Source organism: Mustela putorius, unplaced genomic scaffold, assembly GCF_011764305.1.
Source record: "Mustela putorius furo isolate JIRA1106 unplaced genomic scaffold, ASM1176430v1.1 tig00003870_pilon_pilon_pilon, whole genome shotgun sequence".
Lineage (NCBI taxonomy): Eukaryota > Metazoa > Chordata > Mammalia > Carnivora > Mustelidae > Mustela > Mustela putorius.
The window spans coordinates 9541352-9568324 of NW_025422022.1; the positions used below are offsets into that span (position 1 = coordinate 9541352).

Below are 26973 nucleotides of genomic sequence, written 5' to 3' on the forward strand. Positions count from 1 at the left end.
TAAATCAGTAGGAGTACGTGTATTCCAAGGGAAGTTTCTCTGTTTGTCCTTCAGCCATTCAGTTCTAAATTCTATGAGAAGAGAATGAAATTCATTCTGTTGTGGGCTCCAGGAAAATCTTTGGAGAACAAGCATGTGATCAGCATACATCTCACATTGCTAGCAAAGCTGAAGAAGCTGCCTTGAGAGATTATAGAAATCATAGGATCTCAGCCCTGGATACCAATTGGATGGGTCTCACCTAAGTAGAGAACATCCTCTAGGCCTGGTGAAGAACAAAGAGCTCAGAACTTTGGGGAAAGTTTTTCTTTGTTGGATTTAATTTTAAAACACGTCTTCCTTAATTTAAGCCTATGTCTGTATCACTCTATCTTCTACACATCTATCATAGTTCTCACCTCTTAAGCAATATATGTAAGATCAATTCTTTTTCTGGCCATTTTACATCCTTTATAGGAATGGTTTTATTTATAAGTTTAAAAATGAAAATGTCTTTCCAACAATAATCCTTTGAACATTTAAACAAAGATATGAAGACCTGTCTTACTTAATGTCCTCTACTACACTTGAAATGAAAATGATTGATTGTTATGTATGGCTCTAGGCCCCTCATGCCAGATGGTCTTCATGCACTCATTTATTCACCAGGCAATCACATATTCATACAATACACCGTATTGTATGAAATATACAGAGTGCAGGAGGACCATTATTTACCTTGTGCCTTCAAGAAAGTAGGTTTATTGGGGGTTAGCTTCTTTTTTAATTTTTTTTAAAGATTTTATTTATTTATTTATTTGACAGACAGAGATTACAAGCAGATAGAGAGGCAGGCAGAGAGCCTGAGCAGAGAGCCTGATGCGGGGCTTGATCCCAGGACCCTGAGATCATGACTTGAGCTGAAGGCAGAGGCTTAACCTACTGAGCCACCCAGGCGTTCCAGGTGTTTCTTTATTAGCATCTTTTTCACATAGTGATCTGCCTCTAGCTAAGTCCATCTACTTCTGTCTGTGGCTGGGAAGATGTTTGTCAAAAGATTCATGATAAATATCTTCAAATTCGTGTTAAAATGGTCTTGAGAGAGAGTGGAACTATACCACACAATAGATAGTTTAAAGAGACAGGTAACTAGAAGGAAACATAGACAAGAAACTAGAGTCTGAAACAGGTAGCGAATTGTCCTGTGAGTAGCAACTTTCCCTTCACTAGAATCTTCTCAGATGTTGTCGAGGGGCATCCTGCCACTAACACCAAACTAGAGAATTTGATTTAATTACTGGAGTGGTGATTTCAACTGTCTTTAGACTTCTCCACTTTTTTCTCCCAATTATTTGGCTTTGTTTTGTTTTTAAACATTTCATTTATTTGACAGACAGAGATCACAAGTAGGCAGAGAGGCAGGCAGAGAGAGAGGGAGGAAGCAGCCTCCCCTGCTGAGCAGAGAGCCCCGATGTGGGGGCTTGGCTTTGTTTTTAAGGAGTGTAGAGAATAAACCCTCCCTCTGCTGAACTGCTGAAAACTAGCCCACACTTTGCCCCATGGAGCCATCCATGCATGACCCAGGCAAAGGTTGTATCATTTACCCAGTTCCAGGCATGGCTCAAAGAGCTTCACATGCATTTAATCTCACTATTCTTCTAACAGTTTTATAGTTTTAGCCTCTACATTTAGGTGTTTCTTCCATTTTGAATCAGTTTTTGTATGTGGTGTGAGGTAAAGGTCCAACTTCATTCTTGTGCATGTGGATATCCAGTTTTCTCAGTATCATTGTTGAAGAGATTTCTTTTCCCCATTGAATGGTCTTGGCACCCTTGTCAAAAATCATTTGACCTTATATTCCAGGGATTACTTTTAGGCTTTCTACTTGATTCCATTGCTTTAAATGTCTGTCTTTATGCCACTACCATGCTCTTTTGATTACTGTAGCTCTGGGGTTAAGTTTTGAAATTAAGAAGTGTGAGACCTCCAACTTCATTCTTTTTCAAAATTGTTTTGGCTATTTGGGGTCGCCGGAGAGTCCATAAGAGTTTTAGGATAAATTTTTCTATTTCTGCAAAAAATGCCAGTAGGATTTTGATGGGATTAACATTGAATTTGTGGGTCATCTTAATATCATTATGTCTTCTGATCCATGAACACAGGATATCCTTCCATTTATTTGTGTCTTTAATTTCTTTCAACAATGTTTTATAGTTTTTAGTGTACAAGTCTTTTCTTCATCCTTGGTTAAGTTGATTCTTCTGTGTTTTATTCTTCTTGATGCTATTGTAAATGGAATTGTTTTCTAATCTTTCCATTAATAACCCATTTTATAGATGATGACACTGGGGCACAGAGACATTAAGTCACCTGTTCCATGAGTAGTAGTACTGACAGGACCACCAAACTGTGAAATCAGGATTTGAACTCAGTTTGCTTGATCCCAGAGTTGACTTCTTCAGTGCCCCACTGCACTGTCATTGCAGAAATAGGAATGGACCTTCAAGGGCCCTCAAGATGGTGATTTACAGTGGAAAAGCAGGATTTCTGTGGTTTCTGACCACTCCTCCCTGTACTTCCTTCACCCTTCCAAACTCTCTTTCCAACAGTTCATTGCAAAAGGGAGACAAATTGTAAACAAGAGACCTTCAACTTTCAAACTTTAGAAGCTTGATGAAGATTTATAGCCCATTCTCTTTAGAGTGCCCCTTTTCCTTCCTTAGCTGGACTGTGAATAATTCTTATCTACTTATGTGTTCTTATTTTTTTTTTTTTTACAGTTTACTCCAATTTCCCAGAATAATTTCAATAAATGATTAGAAACTGGTTTGAACACATAGCAATAAATTTTTTTAATGAGCTTTGTAGTAAAGCCTTTGTCATTTTCCTTATTATGGATTTGTCTGGATTGAACAAGGATCCCTTTGTATAACCAACCTCAATAAACCAATACACCAAAGAGAGGCTTCATTTATCTCTGGTACAGTAGCACTAACCTAATTCAGGTGGCTGACTTGAATTAGTATGATAATCTCTCTCACAAACCCAGATATCAAAGGCTTGAAAATACATGTGGAAATACCCCAATGTTTCACCTGTTTTATTAGGGCCATGTTCTAAGAACTCAATGGAGAGCCCCCAGATGAAAGTACTGGAAAAATGTCTATTCTGTAACATCCTCCATGCAATCAAATGAGGAAATAATGGAGAAAAGGGTGGTGATTCTTCATTCCTTTGTCTCTCTTTCCATCTAAATAACCACCAAATTCTACCCATCCTTATTCCTACATATCTCTCCAGTCCATTCACTCCCTATTCCCACTGCCACTGTCTTCGATCAGGCTCCCATTCTCATTGCCCCAGATTGTTACTGCAGTGTCCTCACTGGACCTCTACTTTCAGTCTCCCCCCAGGGTGATCCTCCAGAAAATAAGTCTCATCAATGGATCTCCTCACCTGAAAACACTTGATTTTAAGTCATCCCTCTTTCTTTTTCTTACCCCTTCCTCTATCATACTACTTTATTTCTTCTCCTCTAGCTAGACTTGTATATCTTAGGACATGCTATTCTCTCTTTCTGGAGCACTAGCCTTGCTTATCTTATATATCAGTCCAGGTCCACGCAGGAAAATGAAAACCACTGTAGTTTAGACAGAAAGAAATTTAGTAGAAGGCATTGGTCACATAGATGACTGAAGAACTGAGAAAGCAAGCAGAAGAGGTGATACAATGCCAACTGCCAAAACAGGAAATAGTTACCATTCTTTGGCCTGGAGGGATAAAGAGAGAGAATGGTGTTATTTGATCCCAAGGTCAGATAGACACTAAACTCAGAGTAGAAGCTGGAGCCATGGAGAGAGAGGATATCTTATGAGAACTGGAGCCATTGAGAAGATGCAGCCATTGCTTGAGACCCTAATGAAAGAAAAAGGAAGAAGGGACAAATACCAAGCCTTTTTTCTCCTCCCATCATCCAGAATCCCACAGTGCTTCTCATTGGCTGAATTTACATTGAAGCTATAAAAGAAGAGTCTGAGTCCTTCCTATACACAGCAAGAAAGAGAAGGGTAGGAAAGTGATCTGTATATTTAACTAATTCCGTCTTTTCAGAATTCAACTTAAATGTCATTTCTTCTGGAATATTTTTCCTGATGCTGTCATGATATCCAATTATGGCCCTCTCTTTAAATTAATTTTATTATTCTTACCTTTTACTTTTTAATATTTTTACCTTTTAACATTTTATTATTATTACCTTTTATTATAGATGCTCATGTCATTATTGATTTCTGATTTAATCCATGAGGTCTTTCGGAATATCCGTAGTCCCAATAACATAGTTTCATAATAATAAATATTGGTTAAATGAGAAAATTATTTTGGTAATTGCTTTCCCTAGAAATTGTACCAGTTTGCACTGGCCAAAACAATAAAAGTGCTTATTTTTGACATCTTCACCAGACTGTATGCAAGTAAACTGCTTGATCCTTGTGGACCTGAGAGTTGAAAATTGTATGTTAATGAAATTTATATTTGCATTCTTTTTATTGCAAGTGAAGATAAGCATCTTTTCATACATCTAAGAATCTACAGTGACTATTTATATCTTTTGTCTTTTTTTCCATTTGGTTGTTGATCTTGGTAATACTGATTTATAGGAGTTTATATATTAGGAGAATTAGCCCTTTGCCTCATGTGAGCTATGAATGCTTTTTCTTAACTTATTATTCATTATGAGACTTGGGTTCTTATGGTTTTACCATATAAAAATTTTCTAATTTGTTAATATTTTCCTTTAAGGGTTTGAATTCAATATGGCTTTTGACTTATACTTAGGTCTTCCCTAAAGGATTATATTTTTTTAAACTCCCAATTTTCTTTTAATATTTTACCATTTTATTATAAAAATTTTTATGCTTAAATCTGTGATCAGTCTGGAATTTATTTCGATATATGGTAAAAGACTTGGATAAAGCTTTATTTTTCCCCTAAATATTTTTTTAGTTGTCAAAACAACATTGCTTAATATTTTTTTCCTCACAAACACAAAAGGTTAGTTTTATCACATACTAAACATGGATGTCTCTTTGGGTTTGTTTCTGTACTTTCCATTATGATCCACTGATTTGTCTATTGATGCAACAGTTCCATAATGATTTAATAACTATACATTGAATTTTGATTGCAATATTCAGATGTTCTGGTTAAATGCCTATTGAAAATGTATGACAAATAATGAATCAGAAATAATAGTAGTGACAAAGTTTCCTGTTAGAGATTCCAAACTAAACCATGAAGAGACATATAAAATTAAATAAGCAAGACTTCTGCATTCAGTTTGCATATAGGCTAATCTTTCCACTGCAAGAAAATCTTGATCAATTACAAACACATTGTATTTTTAAAGATGCCAGGATACTGCAGAAACTAGAAGGACTGGATATACTAATTTTTAGTAAAGAAAAAATGTTTCTGAGGAACATTGATATCATTCAGACATTTTTTTTTTTTTTTAAACCTTAGGGGCATTTGTTAACTATGAGCATAGCTTCGGCATTGGGTTTACCCAAGCAAAGAGACTCTAGTAGAATGAAAACCAGCAAAGCTGCAGCAGTCATGAAGAGTTGGTGTGACAGGATGAAAACTCACAGGGACCTAAATGCACCATCAGATTCCCGTGGAAATTTTCCTTGGTTCTGGTGTTATGTGGAAGACAGGGGATCTAAGATGGAAGATTCTAAAAGGCAGAATAAAACCTCTCAGACTTGTGTGCTTGGGAACCAAAAAAAATTCTAGGATAACATTGACTTCGATACATAGCCACTCTCCCCCTCAAGATACCTTCCAGAGTGTGAAGACACATGGATATGAAGCTGCCTATTCGATCCCTTGATCTTTCAGTACTGAGGAGATGGAGACTCTTCAGGCTTTCAGTCAGAAGATCAGATATCCATGCCCTAAGGGCAGAATTAAACCAGAGAGAGATAATTCTCACTACATTTCAACCCAACAGGGCCCCAGCTCAATTTCTGAGTTGTTCAGAACCTCACCTTGTTTGCCCAGCAGAGAAGAAAAGGAATATCCTCTGTTGTAAGAAAACATCTTGTAGAATGGTCCTTTAGTACACAATATCTGGAGAAAAATGAAAAGTTATTAGTCATGCAAAGAAATAAAACTGGCTGATAAACAACAGAAAAATAATATAATAGCTATAGACCCACAGATGATCAATGTATTGGAGTTAGCAGATGAAGGCTTTAGTAAAACTGTGATTATTATGCTAAAGAAAACAGAACAGGAAGAACAAAGTAGATCAAAGTGTGGATAATTTTAATAGATAAATCAAATCTACAAAAAAGAAATTAAGTGGATATTTTAAAACTGAAAAACAGGATAAACATAAAGAGAACCTCAACAAGGCAAATTGTAGTCAGATTGCTTAAAATCAAAGTCTTAAAAATATCCAGAGGAAAAATAAGCACATTACCTTTACAGGAACAACAGTAACACTGAGAGCTCTATCTCAACAGTAGTGATTAAAGCCAGAGGTAAGTAAATAATACTTTTTAAGGACTGAAAAAAATTAAGAACTAATTCATATCCAGTAAAAACATATCATTTATATCCAGTAGGAACATCCTCAAAAATGAAGGTGGAATACATATGTTTTCAAAGGCAGAGTTAGAGAATTAGTTTAAAACAGACTATACTAAAGGAAAAACTAAAGAACATATAACCAAATCCTTCAGATTAAAAAAGTGATTCCAGATGGAAACATAGAAATATTGGAGGAAATAAAGAATAGTATAATGGGAAAAATACATGGAGATTTAAACAAATGCTAACCATATAAAAGAATAATCTTAATGTCTAGTGAAACAAATTATATGCAGAACTCGAAATGCATGGCAATGGTAACACAACAGTGATTGGAAGTAAACGGAACATAAAGACTCCTACCAATGTCAGGAAAGTAGTAGAAGTAGTAATTTATATTAGTACTATAATAAGCTGAGAATGCCTATTATAATCACTAACAGAATAATAAGGTAATTTAAAACTAACAAGTTAATAGAAGGAAAAATTAAGTAATAAAAAAACTGACTACCTCAAAAGAAAGTAAGAAAAGAAGAACAAAATAGAAATATAAATAAGCCAAATGGAAAACAAAAGGTAGCCAATACATACTGTAATGTATCCACGATTACATAAAATATAAATGAACAAAAAGTTCCTAGTAAAAGAATATTTTTGTTAGACTCAAAAAAAAAATATGATACTCAGAAGAGCCTAAGTTTGAAGTAAAAGAATAGAAAAAGATACACAATATAAGCATCAATGAAAATAAAGTTGGTAAATCTGTACTAATATCAGATGTTATATTTTAAGACAAAAAACATTACTAAAGATAGAGGGACACTTCACCATGATAGTGCCAAATCAATCAGGAAGAAATCACAACACATTGATACATCAGTATAAAAACATTCTTCAAAATACATAAAGCAAAAGTGAAAAACACAAATCTAAAATCATAGTGGGATACTAAAGATCCTCTTTTAGTACACAATAGAAAAAACAAAAAAATCAGTAAAGATATAGATTATGTGGATAAGAATATTAACTAAACTGATTTAATTGACAATAGAGAATATTGCATTGAAAAGTGATTAACACTTTTAAGGGCACAAGAACATTTTCTGAAACTGACCATATGCTGGGTTATAAAGAAAGCATCAACAAATTTCGAAAGATTGAAACCATTCAGTTTGTTTCTTCACTATATGGAATTAAACCAGACATCAATAACAAAAGGATAAATAGAAAAATCTAAATGCATGGAAATTAAACATATGTTTTGAAATTATTCATGAGTTAGAGAAAAGATCTAAATGAAATTATAAAACATGTTAAATGAATAGTAATAAAGACACAACACAGCAAACTTACAGAAATCCAGCTAAAGCAGTTAGTGGAGGAAAAGAACTCCCTGAAGGACATATATGAGGGGAAAACATGAAAATTTAAGTTTCTATCTCAAGAAACTATAAAAAGAATAGCAAATCAAAGATTAGGGAATTTGAGGAAAAGAAATAAAAAAGATACTAATGAACAAGAATAAAACAGGAAAGAAACAAACAACTGAGAAAATCAACAAAGCCAAAATTGGTTCTTTGAGAAAAACCAAAAATACTCTAGAATTAACAAACCCATAATAAAAATGATCAAGTAAAAGAAAACACAAATTGCTACTGTCAGTGATGAGAAAGAAACACTACTTTAGATCTAGAGACAGCCAAAAAATAAGAAAATGTTATATACAATTTTACTAAAATAATGTGTTAATTTAAATGAAATATATAAAAATCCTCAAAAAATAAAACATATATAAGAACAAAGAGAAAATATGAATGTTACATACCTATTGGAAAGATTGAATTCTTTATTAAAAACCATCTCACAAGAAAACCCAGGCCCAGATGGCTTCGTCTTTGAATTTCTCAAAATATTAAGGATGAAATAATACTATTTTGCACATAGTATTCCAGGGAGTAAAAAAAAAAAAAAAAGGAAGAAAGAAAAGAAAAAGAAAAGGAAGAGTAAGGAAAGCTTTCTTAGAATGCAAAGAATATCTTAACTGAAACAGAAAAAAAGATAAATAGGGTTTTATCAAAATGTAAACTCTGTTCAGCACAAGAAACACTAAGAAAGTGAATACCAAGGCAGCATCCAAGAAGAAAATATTCACAATACATACATCTGACAAAGGTCATGTATTTTATCCAGAACATTATTTTAAATGAAGTCACCTAGGGCTCTTACTGTTCCCTGCCAGCCAGGTCCAATAGGCATAACGACACCAAATATCTGTGCCAGCATGATGTTTGGAGGCCTACCAGGTATCAGGTTCCTTCTGGACGATATTATGACAAATAACAGAATTGACACTGCCCAAAGCAAAACAGTTAAACTGCAGTATACTCCTTGTTTCTGCCATGTGAATACAAATGATTTCTTCTGGAGCTCTAGATGAATTCATAAACACAAACATGCCCAAAGGTGAGAGAAGATAACCGCAACATTTCAGGGCCTTGAATGTATTGGTGAAGTCTCCAGGGGTCTAATTTTGGGGACACTTGGGATATCCCTTTACACTACTCACCAAAGAAAAAAAGCACAAGATGGACAGTTCTCTTTGAATTATAAAGGCAGAATATACCATATTTAAACATGCTGCTCCAATCCATTTATCAGCTAACCCACAAGGATATTAGTTTTGAATGGATCAGAAGAGAAGCCTCTGAAGCAGGCTCATGCCACATGGCAAGCTGTTCTGGCCATTGGGTCATAGGCTGCACCACAACCAACTGTATTAGAAACTGGTTCTTAGAAGTCACCGGAAAACCTTGAGAGAGCATTCAGAGAACAAGGTGTAAGTTTTAGAATATGGGCATGTTCTCTTCTGCCAATAATTCTCCATTTGAAAAGTAGCTCCAGGGATGCCTGGGTGGCTCAGTTGGCTGAGTGGCTGCCTTCAGCTCAGGTCATGATCCCAGTGTCCTGGAATCGAGTCCTGCATCAGGCTCCTTGCTCAGCAGGGAGCCTGCTTCTCCCTCTGCCTCTGCCTGCCTCTCTGTCTGCCTGTGCTCACTCTCTCTGACAAATAAATAAATAAAATATTAAAAAAAGAAAAGAAAAGAAAGAAAGAAAGAAAGAAAGAAAGAAAGAAAGAAAGAAAGAAAGAAAAGTAGCTCCAGATTATGCCTGATCATGGGAAGTGAAATGACTCTGCAATTCTAACTTCTCTTAATGAAATGAGTATTATCTGATCCACTATGAATCCTAGCATCCCATTGTAAAAAGAAGATGGTATACACAAAACTGGACCTGAGTAGGTCCAGAAAACACAAGTACAGTGTATAAGAGAACAACACAGACTCACATAGCAGCTGTTCCTACTACTTCGTAGTAGTAGAGTCTGCCTTGACCCAGTCCCATGCCACATGGAAGATTCTTATGACCAGGCAATGAAGGAGAAGATAATGTGAGCCTGGTTTACAGATGTTATCCACACATCATCTACCTTATAGTCTTATGTGGGGCTCTTCTTGAATAGTAGGGGTGTAGGGACAGTCCCCCAGAGGTCCTAACTTCGTACACTATATTTAGTTGCCCACTTTGCGTGGAAGGAGGGATGATTTTCTATGGATCTACATTAATTCATGGAAGGTGCCAAGGAGCTGACCTGCTGGATAGGGACTTGTAAAATTGACTATTTTATTCCGGAAATTCTGTGGGGGGTGGGACTAGGAAGTGGATGAGCTTTTGGAATGGGCATACAGTATGTAAATATTTGTGTCCCACATAAATGTCCGGACAGTATCCACTTCAGAGACTTTCAATAATCAAGTTGTCAAGACAAGTCACCTTGTGGATCTCAGTCTGCCTTTTTCTCCCACCATCCTGCATTGATGAACACTGGGGGCAGGAAGGGTTAAGCTTGGAACTTGGTGGATTCACTGGGACATCTCTGAGTGCTGCTCTCTTTCCCAAACCTCTGGTAAAAGGAAAACCATGACAACCCAATAAGCATAGGATGGCCAAACACTCATAGCCTATAGAAATGAAGGTCCAGCTATACCCTCATAGAGAAACATGCCAGGCCAAGATGAGTGTAGGGAAATTTGTGATGGGTGGTAAAACAAGGTTTGTCTGATTATACATTTAGTCTTGTGACCATCTAAGTAAGTAGAACTACACTTTGTATTAGTTGATTCTTTTTGCTCCTGCTATCTTATACCTTACATGGAGAGGACTAAGGGTGACTAATGTTTTAAGTTTTTGAAGGCAGTGTGACTGAGTTTATCCTGAAAGGATACAACATTTGATCGGATTTTGTGTGTCTCCTGTGTTGGGAATCAAAATAGTTTTCATCCAAAGTATAAGAACAGATGCCAAGGGGCAAAGACGTGGACTGAATATTTTCTTTGGCCCATTGAACCTACTCTCCATCCTTCTCCAATTTACTCCGTGTCCAGAAAATCCACTTTTTTTTTAATAAAGATTTTATTTATTTATTTGACAGATAGAGCTCACACAAGTAGGCAGAGAGGCAGGCAGAGAGAGAGGGGGAAGCAGGCTCCCTGCTGAGCAGAGAGCCCCAAGCGGGGCTCGATCCAAGGACCCTGGGATCATGACCTGGGCCGAAGGCAGAGGCTTAACCCACTGAGCCACCCAGGCGCCCCCAGAAAATCCACTTTTATGGATTATATTAATGGGCATTTTCACTTGCCTTCTTGTTGGGTTTGACCAAAAGAAGTCCCAAGCAGGGATCTAGACGGCAAGAGCAGAGAGAGAATTCAGGGTATTTATTTCTCTAGTTACCATCCTGGAGGTGGGTCACATCATCCTATTTAAGGATTAGTTCCTAATGGAGACCTTCTGGCTTCTGGTAACTACTCCTTCTTTGACTCCTTCAGGTTTAGTAGTGGGAATAGCACTACCCCTTGCTGACTTCCCTAAACCCTACACATACCTTTGTAATGGGCTCTCTACTAAATTCACCTTAATTACTCATTTGGGTGTGCCATGTTTTCCACTTGATGTACTATCATTTTATATCTCCTCTTTAAAACCCTTCTTATTCATGCATTCCTAATATTAACAGATGACATTACCACCTACCCAGTTATCCAAGACAAATATCCATGTAAATAACATCCTGGTGTGTTCTTTTCTCTTCAGTCCTCATGGCTCATTCACAACCAACTCTTCTTCAACATTTTTTTAGGGGCATCTGAGTGGCTCAGTTGGTTAAGCGTCCATTCTTGGTTGAGGCTCAGGTCATGGTCCTGAGGTTATGGTATCTCCCTCTCTGGGCCTCCTCCCTGCTTGCTTACATGCTCTCTCTCTCTCACTGTCTCAAATAAATAAATAAATAAATAATCTTTTACACTTACCATGCCTACTGCTACAGCTTTACAACTCAATACTTGCAAGTCTTCTAATATAACTTCCCTTTTTAAAAATTAACATATAATGTATTATTAGCCCCAGGGGTACAGGTCAGTGAATCACCAGGTTTACACACTTCGCAGCACTCACCATAGCACATAGCTTCCCCAATGTCCATAACCCCACCCCACTCTCCCTCCCCCACTCCCCTTGGTGACCCTCAGTTTGTTTTGTGAGATTAAGATTCTCTTATAGTTTGTCTCCCTCCCAATCCCATCTTGTTTCATTTATTCTTTTCCTACACCCCAAACCTCCCACGTTGCATCTAACTTCCTCATATCAGGGAGATCATAAGATAATTGTCTTTCTCTGATTGACTTATTCAACCCAGCATAATACCCTCAAGTTCCATCCACGTCATCGCAAATGGCAAGATTTCATTTCTTTTGATGACTGCATAGTATATCCATTCATCTGTTGATGGACATTTAGGTTCTTTCCATAGTTTGGCTATTGTGGACTTTGCTTCTATAAACATTTGGGTGCATGTGCCCCTTCAGATCACTTTATTTGTATCTTTAGAGTAAATATCCAGTAGTGCAATTGCTGGGTCATAGGGTAGCTCCATTTTCAACTTTTTGAGGAACCTCCATGCTTTTTTCCAGAGTGGTTACACCAGCCTGCATTCCCACCAACAGTGTAAGAGGATTCCCCTTTCTCTGCATCCTCACCAGCATCTGTCATTTCCTGACTTGTTAATTTTAGCAATTCTGACTGATGTGAGATGTTATCTCATTGTGCCTGATGCTGAGTGATGTGGAGCACTTTTTCATGTGTCTGTTGGCCATCTGGATGTTTTCTTTGCAAAAATGTCTGCCCATTTCCTGATTGGATTATTTGTTCTTTGGGTGTTGAGTTTGATAAGTTCTTTATAGATTTTGGATACTAGCCCTTTATCTGATATGTCATTTGCAAATATCTTCTCCCATTCTGTCAGTTGTCTTTTGGTTTTGTATAACTTCCCTTTTGAGTTCTCTGCCTACCTATCCATCCTACATGCTATTGCTTTTCAAAAATGCGTAATCGAGCACATCCCATTACTGCTTAAACCTTTTGATGTTGCTTCCTCATTCACAGTCTCAGTCCAAAGCCCTGAGAATGATATGGAGGGTTCATCAAGCTCTAAAGCTCCCTATTTCTCTCTTCTTTGCCTCACACAGTTTGCTTTGGACATACTGAATTGTCTGACTTGCTGAGAACTGATTAGGCTTGTTCGTGTCATCATGCCTTTGTGCATACTGATTATTCTGCTTGGCAGGCCCTTCTTGATCTTGTCTACCTGGGAAATATGAAATCATTTTTTTAAGACACGACGCAAATATCACCTTCTGTAGGTACACTTTCTTTTTTTCTTTCCTCTTTTTTAAATTAACATATAATGTATAATTTGTTTCAGGGGTACAGGTCTGTGATTCATCAGTATTACACAATACATAGCACTCACCACAACACATACCCTCCCCAGTGTCCACCACCCAGCCACCCACCCCTCCCAACCCCCTTCCCTCTAGCAACCCTCTCAGTTTGTTTCCTGAGATTAAGAATCTCTTGTGGTTTGTCTCCCTCTCCGGTTTTATCTCTTTTCATTTTTCCTTCCATTCCCTTATGATCCTTTGTCTTGTTTCTCAAATTCCTCTTATCAGTGAGATCATATGATAACTGTCTTTCTCTACAAAATAAGTCACTTACACTTTCTTGACTTACTTGAAAATCGTGTAACATTTATTTTCTTACTTTACATTAACTCCTTTAGTAAATATTTATAAACACCTAATACCACATACTTAATCTATCATCAGAGATATAGTGCTGAATGAAATATGGTCCCTATTCTCTTGGAGCCGGTAATCTAGCAGAGAGATAAAGATAAATAAAAACAGGTAAATATATAGTATATACATTTGTGATTCAGGCTAGGAATAACATCAAGTAAGTTGAGAAGCTTGGAATTCCCAGAAGGAAGGCTATTTTATAGAGGATCATCAGGGCAGGTCTCATGGATAAGGTGATATTTGAACAAGGGCCAGAATGAAATAAGACAGCAAGCCTGTGGGTAACTGAAAGAACACTGTGCTAGGCAGAGAACCCTACGATCTCAAAAGTCCAGCGGCAAGTATGCACTTAACCTTTCAAAGGATCAGCGAGGTGGCCAGTGGAGCAGAAAGCTATGAGTGAGGTAGAGAATTGCAGGACATGAGATGAAAGAGCTCTAAAACTTGGAAGAATATTCGATTTTTCTCAAGGAATGATGGGAAGATGTTGGGGAGTTTTAAATGGGAATATTAATGTGATCTGACAGAGTCATTTTTTAAAATGACTCTGTGGGCACCTGGGTGGTGCAGGGGGTTCAGCGCCCAACTCTTGATTTCTGCTCAGGACATGATTTCAGGGTCATGAGATCAAGCTCCCAATTAAGCCCTGCTTCAAGCTCCATGCTCAGCATGGAGCTTGCTTAAGATTCTCTCTCTCCCTCTCTCTCTCTGCCCCTCCCCACTCTCTTTCTCTTCAAAAACAAAAAGAAAATTCTGCTGGCAGTAATCTGTAACTCAGCTAGGGCAGAGTCAAAGAGGTCAGATAGGAGGCTGTTGTAGTGATCCAGAAGGTGGTGGTGATATAAACCAGGGTAGTGGCAGTGGATGTGATGAGAGGTGCTTAAATTCAAGATATAGCCTGCAAGGAGAGCCAATAGATATACTGAGGGATTAGATGTGAAGGAGGAACACACACACACAGAAAGAGAGAGAGAGAGAGAAGAGAGTTAAGAATGACTTCAAGGTTTTTGCTTCAGCAGCTGAGAAGTTGGGTTTGCTCTTTCCTGCCCTGTGGAGTCCAGCAGCAGGTGCAGCTCCTCGTGGGGTGGGAGGGGGAGGCAGATGAGGAGTATGTATTAAATTCAAGCTATACACTAGACGTCTCTGCAGAGATCTCAAGTAGACAGCTGGATATATATGCCCGGAGTCAGAGGGGTGGGATAAAGATCTACTTATGATCTACTTAGTTCTCTGTAATAATACCCATGACATCCTGTTGGATTTCTTTTGTTTGCACATTTGCACCCCTAAGTAAACCATAAGCTCCTTAAGGCCAGCAACTATGTCTGATTCAACTTTGTGTGCATAGCAGCTAGACCAATGCTTAATAAATATATATTGAATAACATGAATGTGTGCATGACCCTCCTTTGGCCTCCTCTTCTTCTGCCTTGCATACCTGTTCTCCTAATTCTCATCCCCGTGGAGGAAGAGATACTCTGGACACATCTATTTACTCTTAACACCCAGTACACCATGTATATTTGCTATGTTGAATCAATTATCCTGTACTCTATTTACACCTGTATTTTGGATACACTTTTGGATTAACAAGCACAATTATAATTTTGAGATGAGCTTCTCATCTCAATACCTCTCCCATCTCTAGTCACCTTTTCAGTGTCAGGCAAAACTCAACATAAGTGGGAAAAAATAAAGGAATTTATCCCATAGTCAAATACAATTGACTTTAGCATGCTCAACTCTTATCTCTATTAATATATTCCTCCACTTTGTGGTGTCCTATAATTTTAAAGACCTTTTGAACACATGTTTTCCTATAATTCTTAAAACCAATACATCACCAGTGAGGACACTACTTGCCAAGTACTGCACTCTTATTGAATGACAGGGCTTAGATTCAAACCTGTTGTTCTTGTTTGTTTGTTTTTGTGGGGTTTTGTGTGTGTGCATGATTCTAATTTCCAGACTCCTTTCCTCACACTATTTTATCTTCCTGGTGGTCTCTATATTTTTAGCACAAAATGTTGAGTTTTGAAACTCAGTTTTCTACTGAAGACTATTGCAAGATGTGAGGAGGAAGAAAGATAAGTGTTGGTGAAGATGTGGAGAAATTAACCGTCATGCACCATTGGTGGGAATGCACACTGCTGCAGCCACTTTGGAAAACAGTATGGCGGCTCCTCAAAGAAACAAAAATAGAACTATCATCTGATCCAAGAAACCCAGTCTGGGGTATTTATCTCCAAGGGATCCCAAAGAGATACGTTCACTCCCGTGTTCATTACTGTGCTATTCACAATAGTCAAGTTGTAAAAACAACCTAAATGTCCACATATGGATGAATCAATAAAGAAAATGTCTCTCTCTCTCTCACACACACACACACACACACGCGCGCGAAGATTATTCAGCCATTAAAAAAAAAAAGAAGAAGAAGAGGGGCGCCTGGGTGGCTCAGTGGGTTAAGCCTCTACCTTCGGCTCAGGTCATGATCCCAGGGGCCTGGGATCCTGTCCCGCATAGGGCTCTCTGCTCAGCAGGGAGCCTGCTTCTCCTCATCTCTCTCTCTGTCTGTCTCTCTGCCTATTTGTGACCTCTCTCTCTGTCAAATAAATAAATAAAATCTTTAAAAAAAAAAAAAAAGAAGAAGAAGAAAATTCTGTCACATACTACATGGATGAACTTGGGAGGACATTATGCTAAGTGAAACAAGCCTGTCACAGAAGGACAAAGAAGACACGATTCCTTTTATATGAGTCTCCAAAATGGTTAGAATCAGAACAAGAGAGAGTAGCGTGGTGATTGCCAGGGCCTGGCAGGAGATGGAAATGGTGGGGGTAGGGGAAGTTGCTGTTCAAACGAGTACAAAGTTTCACTAATATAATATGACTAAGTTCTAGAAATCTGTTGTACAACATTCTTACTTAACAGCAGCATGTTGTGCACTTAAAATTTTGTTAAAAGCGTCTCTCTTCAGTGGTGTTCTTTCCACAATGCAAGAAATTGGAGATGATCTGTTGCCTAGAAGAGAGAAGATAGGCTGCCACTGTGCTGGCAAGATGTTGAAAAGGTCACACTGATTGGCAACGCAGGTCGTAGGCATTTAGCTTAGCAGTGGGGTGACCCTGGTGCAGACCCTTGTCTCGTGAAGAAAAGGACACTTTATGGTCGTAATTGGTGATTTCTGTTTGCGCATTTTCAGTTGTCACTTTTTTATTTTTATTTTTTTAACACACAGAGAGAGAGAGAGAGAGAGAGAGATCACAAGTAGGCAGAGAGGCGGCAGAGAGAGAGAGAGGAGGAAGCAGGCTCCCCCCTGAGCAGAAAGCCTGATGAGGCGTTCGATCCCAGGACCCTGAGATCATAATCTGAACCAAAGGCAATGGCTTAACCCACTGAGCCATGCAGGTGCCACTTTTCAAGGCAAGTCCTGGAATAGAACACAAACTTCTGCTTGCTGAGTTCTATACTCCAAAATGTGAAGCAAATGTCATGTTTTCTCCTCATTTTACAGTTTCATTTTGCTCTCTCTTGCAGGGACCTCTGCATCCCCCCTGCCCAGCCAAAGTTCCTTGACATTCCTTCCATCAATATTTCTGTTTTGTATCTAGAACAAGCTCTGGAAAAGAGGTGAGGTTAACACCATGACCTTCTCTCTTGTCTCAGACACCTGTGTGTTCAGACCCAACATATGGAGTATTTCTGTCTCTTTTAAATTCCCCGTCATGCCAGACAGACATCAAAGGAGACCATCTGGATCGTTTACAAGATGCAGACAACATACCATCCACATAGGACATGGAAATAGCGAATGTTGAAACACCCAGACCTTCCCCCTTCTCTCTGAGGGGGTCCTTCGTGAGTATTTTCACTCTCTGCGGCGAGGAAGACACAAAGGGGTCTCTGTGTAAAGCGTGACCAGCCTTCACACATCTGGAATGCTCCCACGATCTGTCTGTACCAAGTTTCTGGAGGAGGACCAACAGACCCTGGCAATGTACCTCGTGCTACCAGGGCACGTCACAGACTCTGTCCTAGGACATGGGCTGAGCTGTCTGCTGCCACTGCCACAGTCTTACTCCACTCGGTTGATGGAGATGTGTCCACTGACTCCCAACACATCCTTCTTCTCCTGCTGCTCCCTAGGCTGGTCTGGGTTCGGGATGTGACACCAAATCATTCTGGAAGCTGGGTCCCTGGTTGCAGTTACATGGGCACCCACTCTCCCCCACTCCACCCCTTTCCCCGTTCTTCATGGGCATGGGTGTGTCCACATTTGACAGCCAAATGGCCAGTCCGAATGATGTCATCTGCCTTATTGTCAATGTCATGCTTCTGTCTGATAGTTTGCCTCACTGGCTCCTTTCACTGACCTGTTCAGGTCAGGGTCATTTAGAAAGTACAGAGCTGAAAGAACATGCACCGTTAGGAAACCTCTGCATTTTCACAAAAAAGCCTTCATTCAATTTTCCCTTCTCCTGGAGCCTTGGTTATTGAGGTCAGGCTAGGAATGGTGTTCGTTATGAGGCAGCCTCAGTATCTATAATCATGTGATCGATTTTTACATGCTTTCATGGTCCAAGCTCAAATATAGAACTATACATTTCTACTGCCGTGTTCATTCGATGTGCCAGTATTTCGTGGAGATCCCGGGGTGGCAAGTTATTTTTATCTCGGTTTTTACAGAATATAAAAATTCTATGCATCTGATGACAAATTGTCTTTTTAAAAAAAATTATTTAATTATTTGACACAGAGAGAGAGAAAGTGAGAGAGAGCATGAGAGGAGAGAAGTTCAGAGGGAGAAGCAGACTCCCTGTGGAGTTGGGAGCCTGTTGTGGGACTCAATCCTAGGACTCTGGGATCATGACCTGAGCGGAAGGTAGTTGTTCAACCAACTGAGCAACGCAGGTGCCTCCAATAACAAATTATCTTAATCCTCTCTTTAACTTTTATGGATATGACTAGTTCTCACTTCGGTCAGTATAAAAATTTTTTGAGGGGCATCTGGTTGGCTCAAATGGTTAAGCGTCTGCCTTCATCTCAGTTCATGATCTCCAGGTCCTGGGATCGAGCCCCAAGTCCAGCTCCCAACTCAGCGGGGAGCCTGCTTCTCCCTCTCCACTGACTCTCCCCCTGCCTGTTCTCTCTGCCTGTCTCTCTCTCAAATGAATAAATAAAATCTTCCAAAAAAAATATTTTGGAAGCAATAAAGAGAGAAGGAGGTGTTATAAATTGTTGAGACCTTTGTAAATTATGCTCTGTAGTAGCGGGCCACACACTAACAAGAATTTAGGTCCTGTCATGGTCTCTTTCTTTATAACTGGTCAAAAAAAAAGAATTCTGTACTGTTATTGTTCTCCAAACTGCGTTTTTAAACTTACTCTGACTTTTAGGTAAGCCCTCTTCTGGTTTCTTTCAGGACCTGTACCTTCGTCCCAGAGGAAATTTGAGGAAAAACAAGCCTTGTGATTCTACCAGCTCTGAGAATTCACCAAAGGAGGTGGTGGGACACACAGCCTCCTTGCAGAATGCTAACTCATATGTATTTTTAAGAATCCAGTGTAACCAGGAGTATTTTTCAGTTGGTCCCCTTTAAATTTTTTTGGAAGATTTTATTTATTCATCTGACAGAGACAGATCACAAGAAGGCAGAGGGAGAGAGAGGAGGAAGCAGACCCCCCGCTGAGCAGAGAGTCTACATGGGACCCAATCCCATGACCCCGGGACCACGACCCTAGCTAAAGGCAGAGGCCCAACCCACTAAGCCACCCAGGCACCCTAAATTTGTTTTTTTTTTTTTTAAGTGCATTCAAATTTGTATACTTATTCCAGAGCATGTGGAAGGCAAGAGCCTGCTGGGTTGGGCTGGGGTCTTTAAAATGACCAAGGACTCCTCACTGTTCCACGCACGCTACTCCATGAGAGGAACAGTTCTCTGGGAGAGAATTATTTCCATTTCCACTCTACTGAGGGGCTAAGGCAAAAAATAAATGTCCTCAGAACAAAATGCAAATGTGAAAGAATCATAAAAATACAAAGACACGAAACATTGAGGAGATGCCATTGCAACTTCTTCAACGTTTAAAGTTAGAACCATGGAAAATCGAACTCCAATGGAAATATCTTAGATTTCTGCCCTGAGTTTCTACCAAAGGGAATTTATCTATTTGCTGGTATATCATCCATTCTTTGGATGTTTATAGCTATTATTTTTTTAAGGCTTTTATTTATTTGTTCGGGAAAGAGAGAGAGCATGAGTGGAGGGAGGGATAGAGGGAGAAGCAGACTCTCCACCGAGCAGGGAGATGTGGGGCTCCATCCCAGGAGCCTGGGAATCATGACCTGAGCTCTAGTCAGACGCTTAACTGCCTGAGCCCCCCAGGTGCTCCCACAGCCATTCTTAACACATTATCCTAGTTAATTAATTTTTGACCTATTTGAAAGGAGCTAAGATTTTCCTACGGAGATTACAGAATTCAATTTTGCCTTCATTAGAGATTAAGATAACTGGATTATTTCAGTATATAAAACAAATCTATTATAGATGTTCTCTCTGAAACACACTCTGTCCCACAAATATACACATAGATTCCTGCACATACAAGCCATGTATACACGTGATCTACACATAAACGTGCACTATTTCAGGAGCTGGCAGTAGGGAAATTTAGTTCTCCCCAGATTATGCCTTGTGCTATACACATAGCCCTTGTACTAAAGCCTATATGTTAGTCGTTCAGTTGAAGGGATTGAGGACAGGAGTGTCATTTTAGGAATCTGTCCCAAGTATGATTAAGATGGACTGCTTAAAAGACACAATAGAAGATCTTTTGTTGTGAAGAGCAAACAGGCATCATTTAGTTTGCTTCACTGACTTTCTGGGGATGTCCTTACTTGGCACTGAATAGAATCTGATTTGCAACATTTGGAAATTTACTTCCCCCTATCAGGGCTTCCCTCTTATTGTTGCTGGCTCCCAGTATGCCCCCTAGGGTTAATATAAGTAGGTGTGCTGAGGGCATATTATTATTTATTATTCTTTTTAAAAATTATTTAAATTCAATTTAGTTAACATATAGTGTATTATTATTTGTTTCAGAGGTAGAATTTAGTGATTCATCGTTTGCATAGAACACCCCGTGCTCATTCCATGAGGTGCCCTCCTTAATGCCCAACACCTAGTTACCCCATCCTTGCCCACCTCTCCTCCAGCAACCCTCAGTTTGTTTACTATTCTAAGATTTGTATACTATTACAATTTCCATTCTACTATTAGAAAATGAACTATTGGAGAAATTGAAGATGAGAGAGGTTAACCCGGCCTCAGTCTTAAGGTCAGAGAATAGTATGACTTTGCATCTGCTGGACCCAAGATATATGCTTTGAACCCCTGTGTTAGGTTGTCTCCAGAGTTCTGAAATCTAGCTGGGACTGAAGAGGCCATCTGTTCCCATCCCAAAGTTAAATTAAAAGGAAAAGAGATAAAAGCTTACTTATTCGTTAACTTTCTCTACTGGCCTATCTTTCTAGAATAACTAGAGTAAATTGTCTTACAGAAAACCCTAATTAAAAGTTGTAGCACCCTGAGGCTCATAAGGATTATGATAAATAACAGCAATAAAACAGAAATCTATGGCTCAGCCCCCATCCAGAGATAACTAGAATCCCAACTGCCTTACCAAACTTTGCTTGGAAGAGGTTTCCATGTCCTTCCACCACTCAAGATGGCTCCTTCTCTCGTTCCTTCATGTTGGTCTCTGGAATTCAGCTCTCTCTTGTGCTCCCACTCACAGCCAGCCATCAGGTTGGCAGTGTTTTCTCTCAGCTTCCACATCGGCAATGATGTTGCTATGACCCTCATAGCTTTTCTGTTCAGCTCCCTGAACTGGATGGATACTACTCTCGTACTTTGGCTCCTGGGACACCAAGCTGTATTGTGTTCCTAGCTTCTCACTGTAATTTCAGCAATTCAACACCTCTATTTCCCATTCTTTATGGGAAAATCAGGACATCTAGTCCTCAAGTCACAAAATTCATCTTCCTTGGAAGTAGGTGCAGTCACCAAGCCAATGCCAGTCACCTGGCCTCTCCCTTAGGACCCAGGCCCAGATGTTAAGGAGTGGCCTCTTTCCTGGGACAGCTCTGCTGCTGCGCTTCAGCCCTTAGCCTTGGCATGTCTACTGGGGTCCCTTGGTCCTCTAGAAAGGTCCAGACATGCCTGAACTCGTGGTGTTCACATGATTTAGGCCCTTGCTCTGGGAACTTTGCCTCCTCCTTTTTTTTTGTTCCTGGGTTCTCATTTCAGTGATCCTCTATCAGATCTTAGCCCTCCAAAAACCAGCTCTGAAACCATACTCTGAAAGTCCTCAGCTTTACCCATCCAACTCCCAACCAATATGGTACCCCCATTTTTCTGTGACTAGTGTTGATATATACTATTATCCTTTTCTAGGACACAATTTCCTCTCACTAGGTTGAATGAAGTCATATACATGCCTGTACTGAAGGTCCACTAGGCAACTGTTCCAGGAAACTCTTTTGTTCCTATCCAGAGGGCTCCAAGGTGGGATAGTCATACCATCCTTGGTGAGCAAGACAGTCTTGGCAACAGAGCAAGAAAATATTGAACTACTATTTTCATTTATGTTTTACCAGAAGAGAAGTAAAGTGCAAACTTTATAGTCTCTGCTCTGTGTCTTGACATGGTTGCTTTTTGTTCACATGACAAAGGATGCCATATCACCCATGGACCATGAGGGATCCCAAGAGAAAGTTCTACTGAAGGCTTGCTAGTCACTTGGTAGCTGGTTGTCAGCATAACGGCACATATTGTCATTTGTTGCCTGATTTAGTGGATTACAGTTGTTTTCCGGATTTATTAAATGAAATCTCACAATATGATTAAAGGCATACAAAAATGGCTGGAAGAGATGGCTGATTGATAATATTAATAATGTTGGCAAAAAGGAAAATGTAGTGAGGCTGACTCTTTTGAGTCCCACATAAGCTTTCATTGGCCAAAGTAGGTGCTAAAAACAATGATTATTTAATCCAATATCAAATAAGAAGTCAAAGTAACAAGAATTCAAAAAAAAAAAAATCCAAAATCATCAGGAAGACTCCTTGATATATGGATTTAAACTCATTATGATTAAGAATGAATCTCCTTTAAGGATGTATCTCCGTCGTTTAAAATATCGGCCATTGTAACTAGAAAGACATTTAAAAATATCATTCAAAATGACATTAATATTTTAAGTGGGAGATAAAAACTATTTGATATCATTAATATGCAGAAGATAAAACTATAAACAAAATAGTACCAAATGAAATAAAAATTACTTTCAAAGTATTTAATTTTTATCTTTTTCTTTTAAAATGTGTTCTTTATAGTTGTCCTATATGGTGTAGATATAAATGCATAATTTATAAATGATGAACTGTGTATATATAGATGCATTTATTTAGTATTTTTATAGTGATAGGAATAAATGACCGAAAAACCCACTAGAGATGGTAACTGTGAGAGGAGAAGGAAAGAACATCCTGCTCCAATGCAAACTTGTATTAAGAACATTTCAAAATTCTTGGACAATGAGTAAAAATGAATTAATTTTCCTTATTTGTCCTCTCATGATTTTCTCTTCAGAATTCTTCTAATTTCAATGGCATCTCCATTTTGTTTTTTCCCTTTTAAGTGGAAATGCCAGGGCTGACCTCATCTTAATATTGTAATACTGTAAAAATAAGGCCAAGCACATTACATCCCTGTTCCACACCTTCTTCCGCTTACTTCCCATCAACACCCCCACGATGGCCTTCAAAGCCCTATGAGCTCCCTTCCTTCTTCTCCCCTTCCAACCTCATTGATTAAAATTGTCCCTGCCCTCACTGGCCCTCCCCTTGCTCTTCACGCATATACCATTTAACTACTGTCATTTTATAATACACAGAAGGGTAGGTTTGTTTGCTTAAGGACTACAACTCCTTGGAAGGGACAAATACTATCATTTAGATGCATCATATTTGAGAAGAGGACAAAAGTTTCATCAGAAATGATTTGGGCTTTCCACATAGAAAATATTTAATTTTGGAGACCTGTGCATTTTTAAAATTCCAAGAATGTATTTAGAGGAAATCTCTTTTGACAAATTTATTTCTTGGAATATTAAAAGGACTCTGTGGAGAAAATGCTTCATAAGTATCTAAGCATTTTCTGACAGAGTCCTTTCACGGGGTAAGTTCATGAATGCAGGACTGAAAATACTATAGATTCAAAGAAAATAATTTCATTGATTCTCTATTGCCACAAAAAAAGTACCCAGAAGGAAACTAAACTATGGAATCATCGAGATACTAGATCTTTGGAAAAATTTAATTACAAAGGTACCCTAAAATAATTTAGGACATAATAGGATTGGGTGAATCCACTGAAGGAAAAGAAAAAAAAAAAGAGATTTTATGGATAAAAGAGATTTTATGGATAACAGGACAGAAGAGGAAAAGCATTGGGGTAACATCAACTTGAGAAGGCAGTGTGCACTGGGAACATACAAAATAATCCTTGTATCTTTTGGAAGTGGGCAGAAGTCAGGGGATGGCTAAGGCCTTTCTGCAGAAATGTAATCAGAATTATTGCCAATCTACACAGAAAACGTTCACTTGAAGCGGACCTGCTGACCAGCTTCAATACCTTCTTCTTTCAGGGATCAACCTCATTCTGGCCCAAAGATACTGGAGGAAATAAGAACTCATGAGGATGATGGTGCCTCCCAGTTATTTCCTCTGCTCTGTTGGTCCTACTCTTTTATCAGCAAGAAAGGCCTTCAGGAAAGAGGTCATACACTAGTTATCACCAGTTACACACTCAGCTTGCAGGACATTCCTGAAGCCACATATTTCCAGGGCTAGCTGAGATACTGCAAAAATGAACCAAATAGTTACATTTTGTCTGACCTACAAAGACCCTGCACAGACATCTTATTCTTCAGCAGCTCCTGCAAAGTCAAGTTATCAAGAGCTCTGTTGAATAATTGGCCTCGCTTTTGTTTCTGACTTTTCTCAGGTAGAGACATGAGTTAGAGGACATACAATCTATTCTGATAGCTCAGTGGGGCAGACAGAATTCAGCTATTTAGGATAATTGGATGGACTAAGTTTTTAAAATGTAATGTTGCTGGGGCACCTGGGTGGCTCAGTCAGTTTAGCATCTGCCTTTGGCTTGGGGTCCTGGGATCTTGGGGTCCTGGGATCGAACTCCAGTTGGGCTCCCTGCTCAGCAGGGAACCTGCTTCTCCTTCTCTCTGTGTGTGTGCATTCTCTCTCTCTTTCTCCTCTTCTCTCTAAAATAAATAAGTAAAATCTTTACAAAATAAAAAGAAGGGCATGTGTTGTGATGATCCCTGGGTGTTATATGCAAATAATGAATCACTGAACACTACATCAAAAGCTAATGATGTACTACTATATGTTGGCTAACTGAACATAATTTTTAAAAAGGAAGAAAAAAGCAAATAAATAAAATAAATAAATAAAAAGTAAAATGGCTTCATGATTCTGGGGCAGGATTTCCTCTACATTCTTTATCAATGGAGAAATCGGACCTTTTTAAATGGTAATAATTAATTGTTCTATTTGGGCATTTGCTATGTGGGAAGAACTTTCTTGGTGATTTTAAGATCCTTGACACCAAAGGCTTTCCCTAACTCACCTTTTCTGTCCTCACAAAATTGTATTTTCCCATGATAGATGATCAGTCAAGTTTTCTTAAATGAATGGGTCAGTCAATAAATGAAAGTCTGAATTATAAATAAGTATCAGAGACATACTCTCTGTCTTTAAAAGTCTTAAAATGTAGGTGAGACAATACACGATCTGAGGGAGACATTGAATGAGTCAGTAGAGACCAAACATGTGGTCCAGATAGTATCTTCTAAGGGATTCCAGTGGTGGAAAGGCCTCTTGGCAGGAGCTGGATTTGAACTGCATGTGGAAAGATGAGCAGAATTTTGACAACCAGAACAGATATTAGAGTATTCCTGACAGGGGAATGTTGGGGAGAAAGACGTAGAGATGGAGATATACTAGGTATGCTCTGGGCAGAGTGAAGAGATAAGATTAACAGAGGAAGGAGGTTTAGAATGCTAAAGAAAGGCACTTAGACTTTATCCTGTAGACAGCCTCGAACTGTTCAGTTATAAAATTCATCTTATAGACTCTAGGGCTGGTACTAGAGAGACACATTTAGGAGAGATAGAGCCACAGATAAATGCCACACAAGTGACAGGCACTCTGATGACTGTGTGAGTTAGGGTATGGTGGTTGGTTCTATGTCAGCTAAGAACACAGGGCTGCTGAGGACAAGCCTGTCTCTCAAGCTGGACAGCTTCCACTGTGCTCAGATAGAGAAAGAGAACAATACCCGTGTGAAGAAAGGCCCCAGATGTGCTACCCCGGGGCCCACCTTCGGCCATCCATCTCATTGTCCGGCGTTTTCCCAGGAGAGTTGAAATCCTACCCGACACACTGGCCACTGGATAGCCTCCAGCAGCACTCATGACTTGCATTCCCCAAGGGCTCCAAATCTATCCTGAGTTGTGCAGGAAACTTGTAAATTATTTTCAAAAATTTTTTTAAAAATCATAGGGGAAATTCATTGTATCCCTTCACACTTAACATATAACATCAACATTGTCTCTTCTTCAATCAAAATATCTGATGGAAAATAACTAAGATTTCTTTATATTTTAGCGACTGTGAAAATTAAAATGAAGTCCACATGCAGAAGTATTTTCATCGTTTTGACCCCCCTTTGGGGAGTAATGAGAGCCGATAAGTAACTTGTTTCATTGGGGCCATGCAGAGAATTATAACAATGTTTTAAGCATGAGTTATAAAGACATGTACTTTTTCTGAAATCTGTAATGACAGTCTTATAATTTTCAAGTAGGAAGAGACTATATTTAAGTTTGTTTGGGTTTCCAGAGGTGGTACTTCTGTCCTTGCTAAAAATGTAACTTGCTTTAAAAGTAAACTTCAGGAGGCACCTTGGGTAGCTCAGTCAGTTAAGCATCTGACTCTTGGTTTCAGTTCAGGTCATGATCTCAGGGTTGTAGGATCAAGGCCCATGTCAGGCTCTGCAGTCTGCTTGTCCGTCTGCTCCTCACCCTACTCTCTCTCTCTCTCATTAAAAAAAAAAAAA

General features: G+C 38.9%; 1 long non-coding RNA gene across 1 annotated transcript in view; it reads right to left on the minus strand.

The window, feature by feature from the left end:
* The window catches only part of LOC101688182, a 52284-nt gene that overhangs the window by 10032 nt on the left and 15279 nt on the right, over positions 1-26973 (minus strand). Inside the window, exons 2-3 of the long non-coding RNA XR_199534.2 lie at positions 6030-6111; positions 5821-5936 (exon numbers count right to left, since the gene is read on the minus strand). This is a non-coding gene — a long non-coding RNA (uncharacterized LOC101688182). The remainder of the gene's footprint in view (positions 1-5820; positions 5937-6029; positions 6112-26973) is intronic.